The following is a 10,036-nucleotide window of genomic DNA, read 5'->3' as shown; positions in this document are numbered from 1 at the left end:
ATCTCGGAAGCTAAGCAGGGTCGGGCCTGGTTAGTACTTGGATGGGAGACCGCCTGGGAATACCAGGTGCTGTAAGCGTTTTGCTCCAGTAGAGGGTTCTCTTGTGTCATGCGTGGAGCAACTGCCTTTTATTTATCACCCTAATAATATCATGTCTTTTATTGGACTAAATGCAGTTTGTTAGTGCTTCCCTGCCCTGCCCTGATCAAATCAAATAATGGACAGTGCGTTTCCCTCAAAATGTAGGCAGTACATTCAGCATTTGTTTTTAGGCTAGGAGACTGTCAATGTCTGTAGTCCGTTAGGGCCCTGTAAAATCCCTTCAATGTTTTGCCTGATCCCCCCCCCCCCCCCCCAAATTCCCCCTTTTCTCCATTTACTTTTCCCCGTTCGTCCCTGTTTCTGCAGGTTTTCGCTCTCAAAATAAACCTTTTTTATTAATAGAAAAACAACACGATTGGATGTCCATGACAATGTTTAAACCCTATCAGGAGACCACTTTTGTAGTTACCCTTAAACGCAAGTGTGCGCCAGGAAGAGACCTTAGTTTGGTTAAGCGGTGTTGCTGTAGCGCTCGTGTTGTAGCGCTCGTGTTATTGCGGAGTTTGCAAAACAAATGGCCACTGGATTGATGCAAATAATCATGATATAATTCTGCCAGGCTGGCATAGGCTACTTTGCAGTTAACTTTTAATTGAGAAGGTTTTGGGGGAAGCCTTTCCTTTTCTACCAGAAGAAGGTTATATCATTAGCCTCATAAGCTAACGGCTACACAAAGTGTAGACATGCGCGCGCTCCGCACGCATGCGCACAGAAACTGGGCAGTCCTGTGCCGTTTCTGAAAGTTGCGTGGAAATACGAATCACTGATGCATTTTGTTCATGTCTTATGATTCACTTGGGCAAATGAATGCATTTTCTAACAAGTTGAAGGGATTTAGTTGACTTCCTCCTTAGTTCAAAACATTTTTGAATAATGTTGAATTTCTGTTTGAATGTCTGGATTCCGTGCCGTATTTTATAGGGCCCTAGTCCATGAAGTTGTCATAAGTGTCAACATAGGATATGCCCCCCCCCCCAAGAGTGAAATATATGGCCTGGAAATGTAAGCAAGGTTTGAGCTTTTTCAGTGTGTTGAGTCACAACGTGGACATTCCTCTGTCTCCCGATGAGTGAGCGACACATTGCCTTTATATAGTGTACCAAGAGTTTGCCCTTCGCTTACGGCCATACCAGCCTGAATACGCCCATCCTGATTGGAGAAGTGACGACAGGTGCGAGTGTCTGAGCTGTGAGTGAGTGTTTGCTGGAGAGTGTTTGCTCGAGAGCTATTTTTGTTAATTAATTGGTTTTTGCAATATAATTTATTATTTTCTTCAGTTGAATAGTTTAAAGTTTGGTTAGTCTTCCCCCTTGCAGGTTTTCTGCTTGGGGGAGAGCCTTTTTTGGACCCATTTTTTGATATATTATGACGGACAACATGGCAACGACAAACGGAATGGAAAAGGACAACGAAAATGCGCAACGGAAGAAAAATGAAGATAAAGAAGGAATGAAATATGGAAAAGAATACACGGTGGCAATTGAGTTGGAAGGAGAAGACAAAGTGACGACAATGGAACTACTAAGAGCAATTAAGGAGGTGTGTGGAGAGGTGGTGGGATGCCGAATGAAAGGAGAAAAGAAGTATGAAGTTACGATGAGGAATGAAAAAGGAAAAGAACGGCTAATGGATGGAATACGAATAAAGGACACCAAGATACTGGCGAGAGATATTAATGTGAAGGAAGTGGTGGTGTCGTTCATGAATCTGCCTGTATACATGGAAGACAGTGCTATATTGGGCAAGCTATGTAGCTGGGGTGTATCAGCAGTCTCTGAAATCAGGAGGAGAGTTTGGCCAGGCACGGATATAGCAGATGGCACGAGATACTGCAAAGTCAAATTCACTGATACTGTGAAATCACTGCCGTACTCTACAAAGTTTGATACGCTTGAAGGTGGAGAGTACTTTAGAGTCATGCATGATAAGCAGGTCAGAGTTTGTAGGCTTTGTATTCAGCCTGGGCATATTGTGAAGGACTGCCCTGAATTTAAATGTTATAAGTGCGGGAAGCAAGGGCATTATGCAAGAGAATGTGTAGGTGGAAAGGAAAGGGCATTTTGCGAAGGATGTCGCATGAGAGCTGACGAGTGCAAATGTGGAGAGGTTGTGAATGAGGAGGGGAGCCAGGATCTTTTTGTGGAGGCTGATGTATCACCCCGAGTAGAAGAAGACGATGGAGGAGAAGACGTGGTGGAGGGAGGAGAGACGGAGAAAAGAAGAGGGGAAAAGATGGAACAGAAGACGGAGGAAATAGGAGGCAGTATGGATTCAGAGATAAGAAGAGGGAGTTTTCAGGAGGAGGACGGGAGTGGGATGGGTGGAGGCACTGGGGACTCACAGTTTTTGGGGGGGGCCTCGGGCTATGTGGGTGCTTCGGAAGGAGGTGAAGTGGAGGGGAGTGGGATGCTGACAACTATACAGGAGACGCAAATGGATACAAGCAGCACAACAGGCACAGGAAAGAAGAATTCGAGTTGGTTGGAAGAGATGGATTTAGAGGCAATTTCAGATTCAGAAGACATGGAAAAGATTGATAGAGCAAGGGTAAGCTACAGGAAGAGGAAAGTGGCGTTGGAGGTGAAAAAGGACGAAAAAGGAAGAAAACATGACAAAAGGTAGAGGAAAATGAGAAAATATATTTTCTTATTATTATTTATTGGAATGGTTAATTGTATGTCAATCAATGCGAATGGTTTAAGAACAATGGAAAAATTTCAAAGAATAGTTAAAATGAAGAATTCGGATATTTTATGCCTGCAAGAAACACATTGGGACAATGTATGTATTTTAGAAGTAAAAAAAATATGGAGAGATTTTATTTTTGTTAACAATGGCAGGGGGAATTCAAGTGGGGTTGCTATTTTATTGAGGAAGGATGTGGTGGATAATGTGAAACAGATATATAATGATAATAATGGGAGGATTTTAATTGTAGATTTTGAATATATGAGTAGGGTTTTTAGAATTATAAATATTTATGCGCCTAATACTGAAATAGAGCGCAAAGATTTATTTTTAGAAATAGGAAAATGGTGTGAGGGAAACTGTATTGTAGTTGGGGATTTTAATGTTAAAATGGATAGACTGGATATGACAAGAGGAGCTATTTTTAGAAGTGATGTATCTAGGGGGGTTTTAAAGAAGATGATGATAGAAAAAGGAATGATTGATATATGGAGGGATGAGAATCCGTACAAGAGAGAATTTTCTAGAAGGCAGGTGGTTTTAGGGGAGTTGAAACAGACACGGATAGATCTGGTTTTAGTAAATGAAGGGTTAAGGAATTTTATGAAGGATATTAAGTATATTTTTACAACTTTTAGTGATCATGCTGGGTTAACATTTTCGGTGGGGTTAGATAGGGAGGGGAAAGGGGGGGGAGTGTGGTGTATGAATGCAAGGTATCTAGGTGATGAGGAATATGGAATACAACTTAAATCTTTGATAGAACATGAAATGGAGGATAAGCAAAAAGGGAATGATAAGTGCCAGTGGTGGGAAAATGTTAAGAAAAAAATAAAAGATTTTAGTATTAGATATGCAAGGAAGAAAAGGAGTAGGATGACAAGAGAAGAAAATTATTTAAGAGCAAAATTGAATGAAGAAATGAGGAAATGTGATATTGATCCTATTTATAATATTGAAAGGTTTTTAGATTTAAAGGCACAATTGAGCAAATGTGAAATAGATAAATGTAAGGGGGCATCTATTAGAAGTAGGGCAAAGTATGTTTTAGAAGGGGAGAAATGTACGTCTTTTTTTCTTGGTTTAGAGAAAACTAAACAGACGAAATCATATATTAGTGAGATAGAAAATGTAAAGGGTGAAGTGGTAAATGATTATGTTGAGATATTAGAAACTGTACAGAATTTTTATAAGGATTTATTTAAGAAAGGGGAGGTGGATGAAGAGTGTGTAAAGGAGATTTTAGGTAGTGTGGATGTGCAAATTGGTGTTGAGGAAAAGCAAATATGTGATAGGAAGATAACAGTGGATGAAGTGAAAGATGCAATTAAGGGATTACAAATAAATAAAAGTCCTGGAGTAGATGGACTAATTGCAGAGTTTTACAAAATGTATGAAAGTTTTTTAGCACCGATTTTAATGGAAGTGTATCAATATATGGAAGATAATAATACTGTTTCAGACTCCATGGTGACAGGACTGATATCGGTTTTATATAAAAATAAGGGGAGCAAAATGAAATTAGAAAATTATAGGCCAATTAGTTTATTAAATTCAGATTATAAGATTTTAGCTAAGATATTGGCGAATAGGATGAAGATGGTTTTAAATGATATTATAGCACCTACACAAAATTATAGTGTGCCTGGAAGAGACATAGCTGATACCATCATTACACTTAGAGATGTGATAAATAAAATGAATAGCGATAAGAGAGGGGGAATTGTTTTAAGTATAGATTTTAATAAAGCTTTTGACAGGGTGGAACATGATTTTATGTTTAGGGTACTGGAAAAATATGGGTTTGGAAATAGAATAATAGGATGGATAAAATTATTATATAGAAAGGCAAAAAGTAGGGTAAAATGTAATGGGGTTTTAACAGATTCTTTTATTCTTGAGAGATCAGTGAGACAGGGGTGCCCTTTATCAGCATTACTGTATGTTTTATCGGTAGAACCCTTAGCGGCATACCTTAAAAAAGATCATTTTATAAATTGTGTAGAGACTCCGCAAGGAGGTTTTAGTTTAATTCATCAATATGCAGACGATACCACAATAACAGTTAGAGATGAGGAAAGTGTTAAAAGGGTGATGGAGTGTTTTAAAGTATATGAGAAAGCCTCAGGAGCAAAAGTGAATATGGAGAAGTCAGTAATAATGTATGTTGGGAAGATTAATGAGGAGATTTTTCCTTTTAAAATGGTAAATGATTATTTTAAGGTGTTAGGTGTGTTTTTAGGGGTGAAGGAACAGGAAGCTAGGGATATGACATGGAGTGGGGTTATAAACAAAGTTAGGAAGGTGGTAAATATGTGGAGGGGGAGGTCTTTGAAATTAAAAGGGAAAGTAATTGTCATAAATTCATTGTTGATGTCAATTTTTATTTATGTAATGAATGTTTTGGATATGCCAGAATGGGTTTTATCTGAAATGAATAAAATTGTAGTTGATTTTTTATGGGAAGGGAAGGGGGTGAAAATAGCTTTTAAAACTTTGATTGCAGGTTATGAGGAGGGGGGCTTGAAGTTGGTGGATTTAAATGTGAGGAAAACAGCAATTAGAGTCAAAATGGTACGTAAATATTTATATGGGGAATTAGATTATGGATGGAAAAGATTTTTTAAGGAGTATTTGCAGGAGGTTGGGAGGATGGGGGACAATGGTTTATTGATGTGTATGAAAAAGGAAATGTTAGGTAATATACCTTTGTTTTATAGAGAAGTGTTTGAGGCTTGGGGGGAGTTTTTACCAAATATTTATTATGAGTGTACCATTTTAGACAATATTTTAAATCAGCCAATTTTTTTAAATCCCAAGATACAGTATAATAATAAGATGTTGTTTTGTAAATATTTTATGAGGGCTGGGATGAGACAGATTGGGGACATCTTATATGAGGTAATTCCGGGGTTCCTTCCAAGTCAGGCAATATTTGATAATGTGGTTGAAGAAAATGATGAAATAAGTAGAACTACTGTGGAGAACATGTATAAGAGAATATTAGGATGTCTTCCTGGGGAGTGGGGTGTTTTAATAAATAAAGAGGTGGCAACAAGAGCTAGGGGTTTACCGGTTTTATATTATGAAGGTAATGGGAAGAAGCATGATTTGTCAGGTTTGAAAGTTAGGGAAGTTTATGAAAAATGTATTTTAAGAGAGATAAAAACTCCTGCTTCGGAAAAAGTGTGGTCTAGGGTGTTTGCAAATATAGATGTAAAATCAATATGGAAGAATGTAAATGTAAAATATAATTCTATAGAATGTGAAGACAATGATTTTAAAATGAAACATAATAGAATTTTTACGAACGTGGTTTTACATCAAATAAATAGAGATATTAAAAGAGAATGTGATATTTGTGGTACGGGGGTGGAAAATTTTATGCACTTTTTTGTTGAATGTAGTAGATTAGATGAGTTTCATAAGTTTTTAAAGGGGATTTTAGTACAACAGTGGGGAGAAGAGATTGTTGCTGGGGTTGAGTGGAGGAGGTTGTTTCTTTTTGGTTTAACTGGGAAAAGCAAAGTTATTAATTTTAATTTGATGAATTTTGTTCTTAGTCATGCCAGATACGCTGTAAGACTAAGAAGGAATTTGGGACATTATGAAGGGAAAATTGTGAGTGTAGAGGTTTTATTTAGAAGTATGTTAGAGAAAGATATAGAAGTAATATATAAATATGGTGGATGTAATTTTGAAAAATTGTTTGTGTGGGGGAGCAATTTTATTGAAATTGAGTCGAATGGAAAACTTGTTTTTAATTATTAATTGGTTTTGGTGGATGATTGTGTTTCTAATAGGTTTTATTTTATTTTCTTTTTTTGATTTTGTAAAAGGATGAATTGTTCAACCTTTTGATTGTTGATTGAATGTTGTAAATGTTATGTGTTTCTTCATAATAAAAGAAAAAAAAAAAAAATACGCCCGATCTCGTCCGATCTCGGAAGCTAAGCAGGGTCGGGCCTGGTTAGTACTTGGATGGGAGACCGCCTGGGAATACCAGGTGCTGTAAGCGTTTTGCTCCAGTAGAGGGTTCTCTTGTGTCATGCGTGGAGCAACTGCCTTTTATTTATCACCCTAATAATATCATGTCTTTTATTGGACTAAATGCAGTTTGTTAGTGCTTCCCTGCCCTGCCCTGATCAAATCAAATAATGGACCGTGCGTTTCCCTCAAAATGTAGGCAGTACATTCAGCATTTGTTTTTAGGCTAGGAGACTGTCAATGTCTGTAGTCCGTTAGGGCCCTGTAAAATCCCTTCAATGTTTTGCCTGATCCCCCCCCCCCCCCCAAATTCCCCCTTTTCTCCATTTACTTTTCCCCGTTCGTCCCTGTTTCTGCAGGTTTTCGCTCTCAAAATAAACCTTTTTTATTAATAGAAAAACAACACGATTGGATGTCCATGACAATGTTTAAACCCTATCAGGAGACCACTTTTGTAGTTACCCTTAAACGCAAGTGTGCGCCAGGAAGAGACCTTAGTTTGGTTAAGCGGTGTTGCTGTAGCGCTCGTGTTGTAGCGCTCGTGTTATTGCGGAGTTTGCAAAACAAATGGCCACTGGATTGATGCAAATAATCATGATATAATTCTGCCAGGCTGGCATAGGCTACTTTGCAGTTAACTTTTAATTGAGAAGGTTTTGGGGGAAGCCTTTCCTTTTCTACCAGAAGAAGGTTATATCATTAGCCTCATAAGCTAACGGCTACACAAAGTGTAGACATGCGCGCGCTCCGCACGCATGCGCACAGAAACTGGGCAGTCCTGTGCCGTTTCTGAAAGTTGCGTGGAAATACGAATCACTGATGCATTTTGTTCATGTCTTATGATTCACTTGGGCAAATGAATGCATTTTCTAACAAGTTGAAGGGATTTAGTTGACTTCCTCCTTAGTTCAAAACATTTTTGAATAATGTTGAATTTCTGTTTGAATGTCTGGATTCCGTGCCGTATTTTATAGGGCCCTAGTCCATGAAGTTGTCATAAGTGTCAACATAGGATATGCCCCCCCCCCCCCCCCCCAAGAGTGAAATATATGGCCTGGAAATGTAAGCAAGGTTTGAGCTTTTTCAGTGTGTTGAGTCACAACGTGGACATTCCTCTGTCTCCCGATGAGTGAGCGACACATTGCCTTTATATAGTGTACCAAGAGTTTGCCCTTCGCTTACGGCCATACCAGCCTGAATACGCCCGATCTCGTCCGATCTCGGAAGCTAAGCAGGGTCGGGCCTGGTTAGTACTTGGATGGGAGACCGCCTGGGAATACCAGGTGCTGTAAGCGTTTTGCTCCAGTAGAGGGTTCTCTTGTGTCATGCGTGGAGCAACTGCCTTTTATTTATCACCCTAATAATATCATGTCTTTTATTGGACTAAATGCAGTTTGTTAGTGCTTCCCTGCCCTGCCCTGATCAAATCAAATAATGGACCGTGCGTTTCCCTCAAAATGTAGGCAGTACATTCAGCATTTGTTTTTAGGCTAGGAGACTGTCAATGTCTGTAGTCCGTTAGGGCCCTGTAAAATCCCTTCAATGTTTTGCCTGATCCCCCCCCCCCCCCCCCCCAAATTCCCCCTTTTCTCCATTTACTTTTCCCCGTTCGTCCCTGTTTCTGCAGGTTTTCGCTCTCAAAATAAACCTTTTTTATTAATAGAAAAACAACACGATTGGATGTCCATGACAATGTTTAAACCCTATCAGGAGACCACTTTTGTAGTTACCCTTAAACGCAAGTGTGCGCCAGGAAGAGACCTTAGTTTGGTTAAGCGGTGTTGCTGTAGCGCTCGTGTTGTAGCGCTCGTGTTATTGCGGAGTTTGCAAAACAAATGGCCACTGGATTGATGCAAATAATCATGATATAATTCTGCCAGGCTGGCATAGGCTACTTTGCAGTTAACTTTTAATTGAGAAGGTTTTGGGGGAAGCCTTTCCTTTTCTACCAGAAGAAGGTTATATCATTAGCCTCATAAGCTAACGGCTACACAAAGTGTAGACATGCGCGCGCTCCGCACGCATGCGCACAGAAACTGGGCAGTCCTGTGCCGTTTCTGAAAGTTGCGTGGAAATACGAATCACTGATGCATTTTGTTCATGTCTTATGATTCACTTGGGCAAATGAATGCATTTTCTAACAAGTTGAAGGGATTTAGTTGACTTCCTCCTTAGTTCAAAACATTTTTGAATAATGTTGAATTTCTGTTTGAATGTCTGGATTCCGTGCCGTATTTTATAGGGCCCTAGTCCATGAAGTTGTCATAAGTGTCAACATAGGATATGCCCCCCCCCCCCCCCCCCAAGAGTGAAATATATGGCCTGGAAATGTAAGCAAGGTTTGAGCTTTTTCAGTGTGTTGAGTCACAACGTGGACATTCCTCTGTTTCCCGATGAGTGAGCGACACATTGCCTTTATATAGTGTACCAAGAGTTTGCCCTTCGCTTACGGCCATACCAGCCTGAATGCGCATTTCCTGATTGGAGAAGTGACGACAGGTGCGAGTGTCTGAGCTGTGAGTGAGTGTTTGCTGGAGAGTGTTTGCTCGAGAGCTATTTTTGTTAATTAATTGGTTTTTGCAATATAATTTATTATTTTCTTCAGTTGAATAGTTTTAAGTTTGGTTAGTCTTCCCCCTTGCAGTTTTTCTGCTTGGGGGAGAGTTTTTTGGATTCATTTTTTTACTATGACGGACAACATGGAAAAGACAAACGGAATGGACAAAGACAACGAAAAGGCGCAACGGAAGAAAAATGAAGATAAAGAAGAATGAAATATGGCAAGGAATACACGGTGGCAATTGAGTTGGAAGGAGAAGACAAGGTGACGACAATGGAACTACTAAGAGCAATTAAGGAGGTGTGTGGAGAGGTGGTGGGATGCCGAATGAAAGGGGAGAAGAAGTACGAAATTACGATGAGAAATGAAAAAGGAAAAGAACGTCTAATGGATGGATTAAGAATAAAGGATACAAAGATTCTGGCGAGAGATATTAATGTGAAGGAAGTGGTGGTGTCGTTCATGAATCTCCCAGTATATGTAGAAGACGGTGTGATACTGGGCAAGCTGAGTAGCTGGGGAGTGGCGGCTGTCTCGGAGATAAGGAGGAGAGTTTGGCCAGGAACAGAGGTGGTTGACGGGACACGTTTCTGCAAGGTCAAGTTCACAGAAAAAGTGACATCATTACCTTATTCTACAAGAATTGAGACGTTGGAGGGAGCAGAATATTTCAGAGTCATCCATGACAAACAGGTCAGA

General features: G+C 39.5%; 1 non-coding gene across 1 annotated transcript; it reads left to right on the top strand.

Annotated features, from left to right (window-relative positions):
- The first annotated feature begins 7,953 nt into the window (after window positions 1-7,953).
- Window positions 7,954-8,072, top strand: LOC120040550. The gene has a single exon (XR_005475697.1). It is a non-coding gene; the product is annotated as a 5S ribosomal RNA (ribosomal RNA).
- Window positions 8,073-10,036: the final 1,964 nt, after the last annotated feature.

The sequence above is a fragment of the Salvelinus namaycush genome, unplaced genomic scaffold, assembly GCF_016432855.1.
Source record: "Salvelinus namaycush isolate Seneca unplaced genomic scaffold, SaNama_1.0 Scaffold3609, whole genome shotgun sequence".
In the NCBI taxonomy this organism is placed as follows: domain Eukaryota; kingdom Metazoa; phylum Chordata; class Actinopteri; order Salmoniformes; family Salmonidae; genus Salvelinus; species Salvelinus namaycush.
This window is presented reverse-complemented; position numbering and strand designations above follow the sequence as displayed.